Source organism: Synchiropus splendidus, chromosome 2 (assembly GCF_027744825.2).
Source record: "Synchiropus splendidus isolate RoL2022-P1 chromosome 2, RoL_Sspl_1.0, whole genome shotgun sequence".
In the NCBI taxonomy this organism is placed as follows: Eukaryota; Metazoa; Chordata; class Actinopteri; order Syngnathiformes; family Callionymidae; genus Synchiropus; species Synchiropus splendidus.
The window spans coordinates 40,929,770-40,943,451 of NC_071335.1; positions in this window are offsets into that span (position 1 = coordinate 40,929,770).

Consider the following 13,682-nt stretch of genomic DNA (forward strand, 5'->3'; position numbering starts at 1 on the left):
GCAACTACTAGAAAGACCATTTCTGCTATAGTGGGAGGTGAAAATTTCATGTTCTTAAGCTTTATGCAAAGTTATGGCACAATGCGTAATAGGCGATTTCAGCCTGAGATAAGGTCGACTCTGGAACGCCAAACATAAAAATGTTGATTACTTTGGAAAAACACTTCAGACAGCTTAGATTTGATGTGCAACTACTAGAAAGACCAGTTCTGCTGTAGTGGCAGGTGAAAATTTCATGTTCTGAAGCTTCACTGCAAATTTATGGCACAATGCGTAAAACACGTTTTCAGTCTGAGATAATGTCGATTCCGGAACGCCAAACATAAAGATGTTGATAACTTTGGAAAAACACTTCAGAGAGCTTAGATTTGAAGTGCAACTACTAGAAAGACCAGTTCTGCTATAGTGGCAGGCGAAAATTTCACGTTCTGAAGCTTCCCTGCAAAGTTATGGCACAATGCAGAAAACGCATTTCCAGCCTGTGATATGGTGGGTTCTAGAACGCCAAACATAAAAATGTTGATAACCTTTGAAAAACACTTCAGACAGCTTAGATTTGATGTGCAACTACTAGAAAGACCCTTTCTGCTATAGTGGGATATGAAAATTTCATGTTCTGAAGCTTCCCTGCAAAGTTATGGCACAATGCAGAAAACGCGTTTTCAGCCTGAGATAAGGTGGGTTCCGGAACGCCAAACATAAAAATGTTGATAACTTTGGAAAAACACTTCAGACAGCTTAGATTTGATGTGCTACTACTAGAAAGACCATTTCAGGTAAAGTGGCAGGTGAAAATTTCATGTTCTGAAGCTTCCCTGCAAATTTATGGCACAATGCGTAAAACGCGATTTCAGCCTGAGATAAGGTCGATTCCGGAACGCCAAACATAAAAAAGTTGATAACTTTGGAAAAACACTTCAGACATCTTAGATTTGATGTGCAACTACTAGAAAGACCATTTCTGCGATAGTGGGAGGTGAAAATTTCATGTTCTTAAGCTTTATGCAAAGTTATGGCACAATGCGTAAAACGCGATTTCAGCCTGCGATAAGGTCGACTCTGGAACGCCAAACGTAAAAATGTTGATAACTTTGGAAAAACACTACAGACAGCTCAGATTTGATGTGCAACTACTAGAAACACCAGTTCTGCTATAGTGGCAGGTGAAAATTTCATGTCCTGAAGCTTCACTGCAAATTTATGGCACAATGCGTAAAATACGTCTTCAGCCTGAGAGAAGGTGTATTCCGGAACGCCAAACATAAAAATGTTGATAACTTTGGAAAAACACTTCAGACAGCTTAGATTTGATGTGCAACTACTAGAAAGACCAGTTCTGCTTTAGTGGCAGGGGAAAATTTCATGTTCTGAAGCTTCCCTGCAAATTTATGGCATAATGCGAAAAACGCGCATTCAGCCTGAGATAAGGTCGATTCCGGAACGCCAAACTTAAAAATGTTTTTAACTTTTGAAAAACACTTCAGACAGCTTAGATTTGATGTGCAACTACTAGAAAGAACCTTTCTGCTATAGTGGGAGGTGAAAATTTCATTTTCTGAAGCTTCCCTGCAAAGTTATGGCACAAGGCAGAAAACGCGTTTTCAGCCTGAGATAAGGTCGATTCCATTACGCCAAACATAAAAATGTTGATAACTTTGGAAAAACACTTCATACAGCTTAGATTTGATGTGCAACTATTAGAAAGACCCTTTCTGCAATAGTGGGAGGTCAAAATTTCATGTTCTGAAGCTTCCCTGGAAAGTTATGGGACAATGCAGAAAATGCATTTTCATCCTGAGATAAGGTAGATTCCGGAACGCCACACATAAAAATGTTGATAACTTTTGAAAAACACTTCAGACAGCTTAGATTTGATGTGCAACTACTAGAAAGACCAGTTCTGCTATAGTGGCAGGTGAAAATTTCGTGTTCTGAAGCTTCCCTGCAAATTTATGGCACAATGCGTAAAACGCATTTTCTGCCTGAGATAAGGTCGATTCCGGAACGCCAAACATAAAAAAGTTGATAACTTCAGAAAAACACTTCAGACAGCTTAGATTTGATGTGCAACTACTAGAAAGACCAGTTCTGCTATAGTGGCAGGTGAAAATTTCGTGTTCTGAAGCTTCCCTGCAAATTTATGGCACAATGCGTAAAACGCATTTTCTGCCTGAGATAAGGTCGATTCCGGAACGCCAAACATAAAAATGTTGATAACTTTGGAAAAACACTTCAGACAGATTAGATTTGATGTGCAACTACTAGAAACACCCTTTCCGCGAATGTGGGAGGTGAAAATTTCATGTTCTGAAGCTTCCCTGCAAAGTTATGGCACAATGCGTAAAAAGCGTTTTCAGCCTGAGATAAGTTCGATTCCGCAACGGCAAACATAAAAAAGTTGATAACTTTGGAAAAACAATTCAGACAGCTTAGATTTGATGTGCAACTACTAGAAAGACCCTTTGTGCTATAGTGGGAGGTGAACATTCCCTGTTCTGAAGCTTCCCTGCAAAGTTATGGCACAATACAGAAAACGCATTTTCAGCCTGAGATAAGGAGGGTTCTAGAACGCCAAACATAAAAATGTTGATACCTTTTGAAAAACACTTCAGACAGCTTAGATTTGATGTGCAACTGCTGGAAAGAACCTTTCTGCTGTAGTGGGAGGTGAAAATTTCATGTTCTGAAGCTTCTCTGCAAAGTTATGGCACAATGCGTAAAACATGTTTTCAGCCTGAGATCAGGTCGATTCCGGAACGCCAAACATAAAAATGTTGATAACTTTGGAAGAACACTTTGATGTGCAACTACTAGAAAGACCCTTTCTGCTATAGTGGAAGGAGAAAATTTCATGTTCTGAAGCTTCCCTGCAAAGTTATAGCACAATGCATAAAAGGCGATTTCAGCCTGAGATAAGGTCGATTCCGGAACGCCAAACATAAAAAAGTTGATAACTTTGGAAAAACACTTCAGATATCTTAGATTTGATGTGCAACTACTAGAAAGAACATTTCTGCTATAGTGGGAGGTGAAAATTTCATGTTCTTAAGCTTTATGCAAAGTTATGGCACAATGCGTAATAGGCGATTTCAGCCTGAGATAAGGTCGACTCTGGAACGCCAAACATAAAAATGTTGATAACTTTGGAAAAACACTTCAGACAGCTTAGATTTGATGTGCAACTACTAGAAAGACCAGTTCTGCTATAGTGGCAGGTGAAAATTTCATGTTCTGAAGCTTCACTGCAAATTTATGGCACAATGCGTAAAACACGTTTTCAGTCTGAGATAATGTCGATTCCGGAACGCCAAACATAAAGATGTTGATAACTTTGGAAAAACACTTCAGAGAGCTTAGATTTGAAGTGCAACTACTAGAAAGACCAGTTCTGCTATAGTGGCAGGTGAAAATTTCACGTTCTGAAGCTTCCCTGCAAAGTTATGGCACAATGCAGAAAACGCATTTCCAGCCTGTGATAAGGTGGGTTCTAGAACGCCAAACATAAAAATGTTGATAACCTTTGAAAAACACTTCAGACAGCTTAGATTTGATGTGCAACTACTAGAAAGTCCCTTTCTGCTATAGTGGGATATGAAAATTTCATGTTCTGAAGCTTCCCTGCAAAGTTATGGCACAATGCAGAAAACGCGTTTTCAGCCTGAGATAAGGTGGGTTCCGGAACGCCAAACATAAAAATGTTGATAACTTTGGAAAAACACTTCAGACAGCTTAGATTTGATGTGCTACTACTAGAAAGACCATTTCAGGTAAAGTGGCAGGTGAAAATTTCATGTTCTGAAGCTTTATGCAAAGTTATGGCACAATGCGTAAAACGCGATTTCAGCCTGAGATAAGGTCGACTCTGGAACGCCAAACATAAAAATGTTGATAACTTTGGAAAAACACTACAGACAGCTTAGATTTGATGTGCAACTACTAGAAACACCAGTTCTGCTATAGTGGCAGGTGAAAATTTCATGTCCTGAAGCTTCACTGCAAATTTATGGCACAATGCGTAAAATACGTCTTCAGCCTGAGAGAAGGTGTATTCCGGAACGCCAAACATAAAAACGTTGATAACTTTGGAAAAACACTTCAGACAGCTTAGATTTGATGTGCAACTACTAGAAAGACCAGTTCTGCTATAGTGGCAGCTGAAAATTTCATGTTCTGAAGCTTCCCTGCAAAGGTATGGCACAATGCGTAAAACGCGTTTTCAGCCTGAGACAAGGTCGATTCCGGAACGCCAAACTTAAAAATGTTTTTAACTTTTGAAAAACACTTCAGACAGCTTAGATTTGATGTGCAACTACTAGAAAGACCATTTCTGCTATAGTGGGAGGTCAAAATTTCATGTTCTGAAGCTTCCTTGAAAAGTTATGGCACAATGCAGATGTAGTGAAAGTGACGGATTGTCGGGTCACGGACGCCTGCGTCTGTGACGTGGATATTATGAAAAATAATATCTCCTCGAAAGTTTGGGGCACCACCTGAAATATAGTTTCCAGGAGACTATTAAGCTCTCTTGATTAACACTTAATTAATTAATTAACTGTGGTAACTTAATTAATTATTAGCGTAATAAGGTTAGGTTAAGGTTAAGGTAACTTTATTGTCAAACATGCTACAGTACGAGACATATAGCATGGATGAAATATCTGTTCTCACAGACCTGGACACGACATACAGTCACAGACGAACATAAAGATCACAGACACCACAATAAAGATCACAGACAGCAGGATACATGCAACAAAAACGTAACATCAGTCCATCAACCACCGGGAGGAGCACCTAGCTCATGGCAGCATGGCAACATCCTCTGCCCCTGTGGATGGAGCCAAAAGTGCCTGGTGCAGACCCGGGGGCAGAGTAGGAAGGGAGTTCAGCATCATGACAGCCTGGTGGATGAAGCTGTCTCTCAGTCTGCTCGTTCGTGCGCGGTGACTCTGGAACCTTCGCCCTGATGGTAGCAGCGTGAAGAGGCGGTGCGACGGGTGGGTGGGGTCTCCTGCGATCCTCAGGGCTCTCCGAGTGAGGCGAGTCCTGTAGATGTCCAGGAGGGATGGAAGAGGGACCCCGATGAACTTCTCCGCAGTCTTCACCACGCGCTGCAGGGTCTTGCGGCAGGCGATGGTACAAGAGACGAACCACACTGTGATGCAGCTGGTCAGAACGCTCTCGATCGTGCCTCTGTAGAAGGTGCACATGATGGGGGATGGAACTCCGGCTCTCTTCAGCTTCCGCAGGAAGTATAGGCGCTGCTGGGCTTTCTTGGCCAGTGCCGTGGTGTTGGTGTTCCAGGTCAGGTCCTGGGAAATGTGAACACCCAGGAACTTGGTGCTGGTGACCTGCTCCACTGCAGCACCAGCGATGAGAAGCGGGGGATGCAGGACAGGTCGTCTCCTGAAGTCCACCACCATCTCCTTGGTCTTCTCCACGTTCAGGCGAAGGTTGTTGTCATCGCACCACTGGACCAGGCGGCACACCTCGCTCCGGTAGTTGGATTCGTCGTCGTTCCTGATGAGGCCCACCACGGTTGTGTCATCTGCAAACTTAATGAAGAGGTTTGAGTCAGACACAGGTGCACAATCATGCGTTAGCAGAGTGAATAAGAGAGGACTCAGTACACATCCCTGAGGAGCTCCAGTGTTCATTGTGATGGACCCGGAGGTATTCCTGCCAGCTCGAACCACCTGTGGTCTGCCTGTGAGGAAGTCCAGTAGCCAGTTGCAGAGGGGGGGGGGCAAGTCCCAACTGGACCAGCTTGAGGATGAGCTGCTGCGGGATGATGGTGTTGAATGCTGAGCTGAAGTCCAGGAACAGCATTCGGGCGCAAGAGTCTCTCGTCTCCAGGTGGGTGAGGACGGAGTGGAGAGCAGTGGAGATGGCATCGTCAGTCGAGCGATTGGACCGGTATGCGAACTGGTATGGATCTAGAGCAGGAGGGAGAGAGGTCTTGATGTGATGCATGACCAGACGCTCAAAGCACTTCATGATGATGGGAGTGAGTGCTACTGGGCGGTAGTCATTATGGCAGGTGGGAGACGTCTTCTTCGGGACTGGAATGATGGATGCTGCTTTTAGGCATGTTGGAACAACAGCTTGGCTCAGCGAGGTGTTGAAGATGTCTGTGAGGACATCCGTAAGCTCCTCAGCGCAGTCTTTCAGGACCCTTCCCGGGATGTCGTCTGGACCCGAAGCTTTCCTCACGTCGATCCTTCTCAGCGATCTTCGCACCCTGTTCGGAGACAACGACAGTACCTGGTCTTCAGCGGTCAGAGGGATCTTCTGGGCTGGAGTCTTGTTGACTGCCTCGAAGCGAGCGAAGAAGTCATTCAGCTGGTCGAGCAGAAGAGGGGAGTCATCACAGGTCTGCGGTGAGGGCTTGTAATCTGTGATGGTCTGGATCCCCCTCCACAGGTTCCTGGTGTCTCTGCTGTCGCTGAACTGGTCTGCAATCTTCCTGGAATATTGCCGCTTCGCCCCTCTGATGCCACGTGCGAGGTTGGCCCTGGCTGCTCTCAGGCCCTCCTCATCTCCAGTTCTGAAGGCAGCGTCTCGAATCCGCCACAACCTGTGAACCTCACCTGTCATCCATGGCTTCTGATTAGCCCGGATGGAGATGGTTTTGGCGACTGTCACGTCATCAATACACTTCCGGATGTAGGCTGTGACGGTCTCTGTATACTCCTGGAGATCAACGGTGTTGTTGATAGTGGCTGCCTCTCTGAACATGTTCCAATCTGTGGTGGAGAAGCAGTCCTGGAGTGCTACAGATGATCCTTCGGGCCACACGCGGATCCTCTTCTTGGTGGGCTTTGTGACCTTCACCCGTGGCCTGTATGCTGGAATGAGCAAGACAGTGGTGTGGTCAGAGGCACCAAGCGGAGGCAGGGGGACTGATCTGTAGGCTCCCCTGTGCGCAGTGTAGACGTTGTCCAGGGTGTTGTTGCCTCGTGTGGAGAAGTTTACATGGCTGTGCAGTTGTGGGAGCACACTCTTGGGGTCTGCATGGTTAAAATCCCCGGCCAGGATGAGGAGAGCATCGGGGTGAGCTGTCAGCTGAGTACTGATGAGTTGGTGAAGTTCGTTCAGTGCCTCTCTCTTGCTGTTGTCATTAGAGCTGGGAGGGATGTATACCGCAGCCAGCAGAACAGCAGCGAATTCCCTCGGCAGATAGAAAGGCCGACATTTAATAATCATCACCTCAGCCCGCGGAGAGCAGTGTCTACATACCACAGCAGCGTCACGGCACCAGGCATGGTTGATGTAAACACAGAGTCCCCCACCTCGAGTCTTACCTCCTTCGACGAGAGCCCGGTCGGATCTATAGCATGCTAGCCGCGCTAGCTCGATGGCGTGGTCCGGAACGGTGTCATTGAGCCATGTCTCCACGAACACGAAAGCACAACAATCCCTCACAGACCTGAACGTGGTGCGGAGCAGGCGGATGTCGTCCAGCTTGTTGGCTAGCGAGCGGACATTAGCCATCGTGATGGTAGGGATTGCCGGTCGGAGCGGGCTAGCGGCTAGCCTAGCTCGATGGCCTCCTCGCTTGCCCCTCTTCTGTTTCCTCACGTTCCGCCCGTGTCGCTGCCAATGTGTAACAGGGAAGGAAGTGGTGGACCGATGTTGAGCTAGATGGGGTCTCTGGAGCAAACCGTAGCCACGTAGAACTTCCGAAACCGCCGAGGACAGGTCCGAGGGTATCGTCCTGAGAACAGAGAGCAGAGCCTCCCGGCAGTAAAAACGCCTCAAAGTGGAAGGATGCGGCGAGTGTGACGAGGATAAGTTGTTCCACGCAGTTGCTGAACACACGTAACACGAAAAACACGAAGACGCCGGTCGACTGGGTCTGAGAGAAGCCGCTGCGTGTGTCCGCGCCGCCATCTTGGATTAATCAATCTATTTATCTGAAGTCACTACTCGTGATGTAATGTCCTTTACTGATCAGAGGCTCTTAGATTGATTATAATACACTCCAAAGTAACGTGATCAAGACCAACGTAATTTTATAGATTTATTTAGGAATAAAAGAACAGAAAGAAACAGGAAAGATGCAGAAGTAGAATAATATGATCCCAACAATATCGCGATGGAAACGCAAACCAGTTATGAAGCAATGTCAATACTGCATCAGACGCGTATGTAACTGATGGGAAAGTTGAGACGTTCTAGTCTAACTGTCAACCTCAGGCAAGTAATGATATTACACCACAATCTACACACCAATCTGTGCAGAGATGACAAGCGGCGGCTTACTTTGGCAATGAATGGAGGGATGAATGGGATGGATGGATGGATGAGAGGGTGATGAGTAGATGCAGAAGGTCGATTAGGAGGCGAGGGAGGAGGCAGGCGGCTTTCGAGGGAGGCGTCCTGGTTCTCAGCGTAGTGACTTGGAGGTGATGAGGACCCGCAGCTTCAGGCGTCGATGGCACTCTCGGATCGTCTTCCGGACCGTTGTGGATCTTTCGTCGCAGACGGGGTGATCGTAGCTGGCAGAGAGCGGCGTAGGACCGAAGGCGTATCTTTCTCTCATGCCAGGTGATTCACCGGTCTGAACAACCTTCTAGAGTGGTCGCCTTAATGACACACTCCAGGTAGCGGAAGGTTGTTGGAAGTTGGACTCGCGTGCTCGTCGCGGCCGCCGGCTGTGATCACGTGGTGTGACTGGGCCGTTCCTGAAGGAGGCTCTGGCTTGGCAGACCGCTGTAGGACGAGGGCGACGTGCAACTTTGGAGAAGTTCTCCATCACTCTCACACTTGGATGGGCAGCGAGTGGAACGCTGGTACGGCTTCAAGGGTGGAGGAGAAGCAAGAGTCTTTGCAGGAACTTGAGCAGGAACCGTCGGAGAAGTTGGTTGTAGTTGGTTGTAGGAGGCGAAGTATCCAGAGGAAGCGGCAGAAGGAGGGGAAAGAGGGCAACCGAGGGCAACAGAGGGACAGAGGGGAACAGAGGAGAAAAGAGCAACGGGGTAAGAGAGGAGCACAGAGGGCTGAACAGAGGGCAACAGAGGAGTGAATAGAGGTGGGTGAACAGAGCTATGAACCTCTGTAAACTGGGTCTTTTAAACTCTCATGAAGAGTCTCCTTGTCCAGTCTTGATTGGTTGAAGGAGTTCCATCACCTATTGCTGATTGGACGAGGATTTCCAAGCCTGGCCTTACTCCTCCTCCTCCAACGGGGTCCTAAATTCCAGTCTTGACATGGGAGATTTTGATCCCCCCAGTACCAGAGTTTTATTTGACAATAAAACATTACCTGAGTTGTAAAGTTGCTCACAATCTGTCAAAACTTTCCCATCTCAATTTAAGCATTCAAACGACACCAAACATGACCATCCTAGCACATTGTCTTCTTATAATGATCAACATAACAATCAACCATTCATGTCAAGTTTAACATCACATGTTCAGGGCATCTGGTTTGCTGGAACATCCTGTGGAAACCATGGGTTAAGTGGGAAACAAAAGTCCTTTTTCAGAAATACACATTAAGACACATTCACATATAAGTCTGTCTTTGTTCATCTGGAACTTGGAAAAGGGGGAGCCGTGTGTGTCCCCCACCGAACAGGGTTCACGAGTTGTTCAGGGTTTTTTCCTCTTACGGCACAGCATCCTGGACTGTTGCTCTAGTCTCTCCCCCCTTTGACCATTCCAATGATTTATGGTCCTTATCGGAGGGTTCAGAAACCTCTGAGCTGCCAAAGGCATGGTGGGAACCCAAGGAGATGTCTCCGAGTTGAAGTTACACGTTCCGGAAAAGTTCACCAGGTCCATGCTTGAATCTCTGGAGAAGGAATCACAACACAGAAAATGCGTTTTCAGCCTGAGATAAGGTCTATTCCGGAACGCCAAACTTAAAAATGTTTTTAACTTTTGAAAAACACTTCAGACAGCTTAGATTTGATGTGCAACTACTAGAAAGACCCTTTCTGCTATAGTGGGAGGTCAAAATTTCATGTTCTGAATCTTCCCTGGAAAGTTATGGGACAATGCAGAAAACGCGTTTTCAGCCTGAGATAACGTGGGTTCCGAAACGCCAAACGTAAAAATGTTGATCACTTTGGAACAACACTTCAGACAGCTTTGATTTGATGTGCAACTACTAGAAAGACCCTTTCTGATATAGTGGGTGGTGAATATTCTATGATCTGAAGCTGCGCACCAAAGTTATGGCACAATGCGTAAAACGCGTTTTCAGCCAGAGATAAGGTCGATTCAGGAACGCCAAATATAAAAATGTTTAAAACTATCGAAAAACACTTCAGACAGCTTAGATTTGATGTGCAAGTAGGAGAAAAACCCTTTCTGCTTTAGTGGGAATTGAAAATTTCATGTTCTGAAGCTTTCCTGCAAAGTTATGGCACAATGCGTAAAACGCGTTTTCAGCCTGAGATAAGGTTGATTCCGGAACGCCAAACATAAAAATGTTCATAACTTCGGAAAAACACATCAGTCAGCTTAGATTTGACGTGCAACTACGAGAAAGACCCTTTCTGCTATAGTGGGAAGTGAAAATGTAATGTTCTGAAGCTTTATGCAAAGTTATGGCACAATGCGTAAAACGCGTTTTCAGCCTGAGATATGGTCGATTCCGGAACGCCAAACATAAAAATGTTGATAACTTTGGAAAAACACTTCAGACAGCTTAGATTTGATGTGCAACTACTAGAAAGACCCTTTCTACTATAGTGGGAGGTGAAAATTTCATGTACTGAAGCTTCCCTGCAAAGTTATGGCACAATGCCGAAAAAGCGTTTTCAGCCTGAGATAAGGTTGATTCCGGAACGCCAAACATAAAAATGTTGATAACTTATGAAAGACACTTCAGACTGCTTAGATTCGATGTGCAACTACTAGAAAGACCCTTTCTGCAATAGTGGGAGGTTAAAATTTCATATTCTGAAGTTTCCGGCAAAGTTATGGCACAATGCAGAAAACGCGTTTTCAGCTTGAGTTAAGGTTGATTCCGGAACGCCAAACATAAAAATGTTGATAACTTTGGAAAAACACTTCAGACAGCTTAGATTTGATGTGCAACTACGAGAAAAACCCTTTCTGCTAAAGTGGGATGTGAAAATTTTATGTTCTGAAGCTTATCTGCAAAGTTATGGCACAATGCAGAAAACGCGTTTTCAGACTGAGATAAGGTGGGTTCCAGAACGCCAAACAGAAAAAAGTTGATAACTTATGAAAGACACTTCAGACAGCTTAGATTCGATGTGCAACTACTAGAAAGACCCTTTCTGCTATAGTGGGAGGTGGAAATTTCATGTTCTGAAGCTTCCCTGCAAAGTTATGGCACAATTCAGAAAACGCGTTTTCAGCCTGAGATAAGGTGGGTTCCGGAACGCCAAACATAAAAATGTTAATAACTTTGGAAAAACACTTCAGACAGCTTAGATTTGATGTGCAACTACTAGAAAGACCTTTTCTGCTATAGTGGAAGTTTAAAATGTCATGTTCTGATGCATCCCTGCAAAGTTATGGCACAATGCAGAAAACCGGTGTTCAGCCTGAGATAAGGTTGATTCCGGAACTCCAAACATAAAAATGTTGATAACTTTGGAAAGCCACTTCAGACAGCTTGGATTTGATGTGCAACTACTAGAACGACCATTTCTGCTATCGTGGGAGGTGAACATTTCATGTTCTGAAGCTTCCCTGAGATGTTATGGCACAATGCAGAAAATTCGTTTTCAGCCTGCGATAAGGTGGGTTCCGGAACGCCAAACTTAAAAATGTTGATAACTTTGGAACAACGCTTCAGACAGCTTAGATTTGATGTGCAACTACTAGAAAGACCCTTTCTGCTATAGTTGGAGGTGAAAATTTCATGTTCTGAAACTTCCTTGCAAAGTTATGGCAAAATGCAGAAAACGCGTTTTCAGCCTGAGATAAGGTTGATTCCGGAACGCCAAACATAAAAATGTTGATAACCTTGGAAAAAAAACTTCATACAGCTTAGATTTGATGTGCAACTACTAGAAAGACCCTTTCTGCTATAGTGGGACGTGAAAATTTCATTTTCTGAAGCTTCCCTGCAAAGTTATGGCACAATGCGTAAAACGCGTTTTCAGCCTGAGATATGGTCGATTCCGGAACGCCATACATAAAAATGTTGATAACTTTGGAAAAACACTTCAGACAGCTTAGATTTGATGTGCAACTACTAGAAAGACCCTTTCTGCTATAGTGGGAGGTCAAAATTTCATGTTCTGAAGCTTCCCTGCAAAGTTATGGCACAATGCAGAAATCGCGTTTTCAGCCCGAGATAAGGTCGTTTCCGGAACGCCAAACATAAAAATGTTGATAACTTTCGAAAAACACTTCAGACAGCTTAGATTTGATGTGCAACTACTAGAAAGACCCTGTTTCTCATAGTGGGAGCTGAAAATTTCATGTTCTGATGCTTCCCTGCAAAGTTAAGGAACAATGCAGAAAACGCGTTTTCAGCCCGAGATAATGTGGGTTCCCGAGCGGCAAACGTAAAAATGTTGATAACTTTGGAAAAACATATCAGACAGCTTAGATTTAATGTGCAACGACTAGAAAGACCCTTTCTGCTATAGTGGGAGGTGAAAATTTCATGTTCTGAAGCTTCCCTGCAAAGTTATGGCACAATGCAGAAAACGCTTTTTCAGCATGAGATAAGGAGGGTTCCGGAACGCCAAACATAAAAATGTTGATAACTTTGGAAAAAGCATTTCAGACAGCTTAGATTTGATGTGCAACTACGAGAAAGACCCTTTCTGCTATAGTGGGAGGTGAAAATTTCATGTTCTGAAGATTCCCAGCAAAGTTATGGCAGAAAGCAGAAAACGCGTTTTCAGCCAGAGATAAGGTCGTTTCCGGAACGCCAAACATAAAAATGTTGATAACTTTCGAAAAACACTTCAGACAGCTTAGATTTGATGTGCAACTACTAGAAAGACCCTTTCTGCTATAGTGGGAGGTGAAAATTTCATGTTCTGAAGCTTCCCTGCAAAGTTATGGCACAATGCAGAAATCGCGTTTTCAGCCTGAGATAAGGTGGGTTCCGGAACGCCAAACATAAAAATGTTGATAACTTTGGAAAAAACATTTCAGACAGCTTAGATTTGATGTGCAACTACTAGAAAGACCCTTTCTGCTATAGTGGGAGGTGAAAATTTCATGTTCTGAAGATTCCCAGCAAAGTTATGGCATAAAGCAGAAAACGCGTTTTCAGCCTGAGACAAGGTGGGTTCCGGAACGCCAAACAGAAAAATGTTGATAACTTTGGAAAAACACTTCAGACAGCTTAGATTTGATGTGCAACTACTAGAAAGACCCTTTCTGCTACAGTGGGAGATTAAAATTTCATGTTCTGAAGCTTCCCTGCAAAGTTATGGCACAATGCAGAAAACGCGTTTTCAGCCCGAGATAATGTGGGTTCCCGAGCGGCAAACGTAAAAATGTTGATAACTTTGGAAAAACATATCAGACAGCTTAGATTTAATGTGCAACGACTAGAAAGACCCTTTCTGCTATAGTGGGAGGTGAAAATTTCATGTTCTGAAGCTTCCCTGCAAAGTTATGGCACAATGCAGAAAACGCTTTTTCAGCATGAGATAAGGAGGGTTCCGGAACGCCAAACATAAAAATGTTGATAACTTTGGAAAAAGCATTTCAGACAGCTTAGATTTGATG